Below are 3,650 nucleotides of genomic sequence, written 5' to 3'. Positions count from 1 at the left end.
TGCGTCAATAGGCGTAGGAGGAGATGATGATGTTGATAATTCCTTTCAGAACTGCAGGTTTTCCGTTCCGTTGGTATTTCGATTGCCCAAAAAATAAAAGCTAGTTAATAACTACATTATTCAAAATCTATGTCACTTCATTCGCTTTTCGGTATTCGAAAGAAAATTGTTTGAATAACTCAATAGCTTTAAAAGGCTGGTCATACGAACTTCCTGACCACAGTCAATGGAACTCTGTACATGTTGTATGTATAGGCTATAGTCAAAACTTCCTAGCTTGGGTGGAGAGGGGGTTACGCGCTGAGCTTATGTATATATGGTTAGTCTCAGCATTGTCCTGCTTGCTAGAGCAATGTCACTGTCCCTTGCCTCTGCCATTCATGATCGGCTTTAAACTTTTAAACACCAAGTTGGCTAAGTGCGGATTCGTAATGGTAGGAGACTTTCAATCTCACAATTCATCGGGTAGAGGGAAACGAGAGCAGTCATGCCCCGTTGGTACCCTCGGAAACCACAATCTCCTACAAATTGCCGAACCAGCGAGGTTATAGTTAAGAAAGGGGGAGGGTTTGGGAAGCGTTGAATCTGTGTGTGCATATCAAATTAAATATTCAGCCGTCATGTTTGACGGATCATGTACACATATTTATCTATCTATCTATCTATCTATCTATCTATATATATATATATATATATATATATATATATATATATATATATATATATATATATATATATATATATATATATAGTATATCCTTTTCTGATTATGGATACCTTAGGGATTTAGGGATTTGTGTATCTCCATGATCAGCAAAGCTGTACTAGCCAGGGCCACCCATACTAGGTTGGTTTGTTGTGATTAGACTAAATTCTCCCGCAATCACCAATCCGTAGTCGCCAGGGTGGTGATGAAAATGGCCAAAACCCAGACATGACTAAGGACATGATTGAGGCCTTTGTCCAGCAGTGGACTGGAGACGGCTGCATTTGTTGTTGTTATTGATATATATATATATATATATATATATAAATGTATATATATATGTATGTATATAAATTTATATATATGTATATGTATGTATATATATACATATATGTATATATATATATATATATATATACATACATATATATATATATATATATATGTATATATATATATATATTTTTATATATATGTATATATACACATATATATGTATATATATATATATATATATGTATGCATGTTTTATATACATATCTATATATCTATCTATCTATCTATATATATATATATATATGTATATATATATATATATATATATATAAATATATATATATATATACATATATATATATACATATATATATATATATATATTGCTTCTGAAAGAAGTTTATTGTACTATCGGGAGAAGTAACGAACAATTAAAAACTTCTATCATGTGTTTGAAGAAATATATCATCGGATTCATCACTCATCTTCACATGTTTGGAAATTACAGAAAAGGTTTCCAAAGGAATCCGATGAAATAAGGTCATCATACTGAAAGCTGGTATAGACATTTTTTCATATTAAGTGTCCCGTTCACCATGATACCGGTGAATCGCTTATAGCCTATATTAACACTAATTCAATTTGATTAATATTATATCCTGAGGATAAAAAACATTCCACGAGAGAAAGATTGCGTGGTTCGGATTAATCAGTGACTCCGACCTATATATCCGAAGGACAGAGGAGGAGAATTATTATTTGTATAAAGATTTATAAATGATAAAAGTTCTCAAGTGAGAAAATTATTATATCTTATTTCAGTCGTAAAAAGAGGAAGAAGAATGAGGAGTCATAACAATATGCAGTGGCATTGATTAAGGATTTCCACTCATGTGTCGTGCATATAAAAGGGACCTCAACGTCGGAAAGGAACATAGCTTCTGCTGACTCCATAATGGTAAGACTTATTCGTGTGTCTCTGGTCTCATTGGTGATCTCCGTCATTGTTGTTGAATAATTCATGCTTGTGCCATGCACATATATTACCTTGCATAAAGTGTATAAAATCTTTAAAATGGAGTTAGTTATGTACATAATTTCATAGATACATATAGTATACAGAATATATATATATATATATATATATGTATATATATATATATATATATATATGTAGTATATATATATATATATATATGTATATATATATATATATATATGTCTATACCATGTATTTATGTGTAAATTAAGGCCATATTATAAGCACACGCATATGTTTAAAATACATTTACACACATATAACCAGATATATGTATATATATATATATATATATACATGTAAACACAAACACACACACACACACACACACTTATATATATATATATATATCCATATGTATATATATATATATATATATAAATATATATATATATATATATATATATTATCGACGATAGGCGGTTAAACATATAATAATAACGAAACAACAATATCTGACGGACTCGTTCAATCTTAGGATCATCATAATATGATTTATGTTTACTTTATTCCTTTTTTCTGTTTTATTCCACATCTGAAGTGTCATTGTGAATAACATTTGAAAATATTTATCATTTTATAGAAATATTGCTGAAATGTTTTCCCCAGTCAGAATGAAAGGCTGACATGATTGTACAGTCATTTGTATAAACATATATGTTTATGAATTGAGATGGATAATTCATACAATTTATAAACTTTTATATCTTTAAATATACGAATTCCATGATAATATTTTTATTGATTTATTACATATTTGAAAAATAAAAAAGACTTTAAGTTGTTTAGAAATGATTTCATTCTGATAAGGTGTGATAATTATAAAAAAACTATTTAATTTCAAGTTATTAATTGAAATTTCCATTGCAGGGCTGCTTTGAGGATATTGTTAGGCGTCTCCATGCTGGCTACCTTCGTCGTGGCTGGTGGTAGTTATGGAGGTCGTGGAGGAGGAGGCTTTGGTTCTGGAGGAGGAGGCTTTGGTTCTGGAGGAGGATTTGGAGGTCATGGAGGCGGTGGAGGAGGATTTGGACATGGTGGAGGTGGAGGTGGAGGAGGAGGATTTGGACATGGCGGAGGTGGGGGAGGAGGGTATGGACAAGGCGGTGGCAGTGGAGGAGGTGCTTCAATAGTGCGAGCAGTTGGAGGATTTGTAGGATCTTCTGTAAGCTCTGGAGGTTCAGGTGGCGGCGGAGGATCCTACGGTGGAGGCCGTGGAGGATCCTTCGGTGGAGGTCAAGGAGGATCCTTTGGTGGAGGTCATGGAAATAATGTCATTGGAGGACACAGTGGTACAACCCTTGGAGGATTTGGAGGGTTCATTCGGTGGAGGAAGCGGTGGTCGTGGAGGTTCATATGGTAAATAAGTTAAGAAAGTGTGAAGGTTTACTAATGAAGCAAATGTATGTTGCACAATAAATGAATACACAAAGTCTTCAGAATCTCTGATGAATCCTTATTTTCTTTTAAATAGAGATGTTTTAGGTAATTTTTCATCACTAATAAGAAATATTCACACTGGAAGTGGGATATGAAAAATGTCTACTTAAAAGTTAATTGTTTCATAGCATCTTAGATACACTGCTATGATTATCAAATTACGAGGATGAGAAAGTATTGTAAAAAATA

This window comes from Palaemon carinicauda, chromosome 16 (assembly GCF_036898095.1).
Source record: "Palaemon carinicauda isolate YSFRI2023 chromosome 16, ASM3689809v2, whole genome shotgun sequence".
Classification (NCBI taxonomy): Eukaryota; Metazoa; Arthropoda; class Malacostraca; order Decapoda; family Palaemonidae; genus Palaemon; species Palaemon carinicauda.
The sequence above is the reverse complement of the archived record's forward strand: the minus strand, read 5'-3'. Positions refer to the sequence as shown.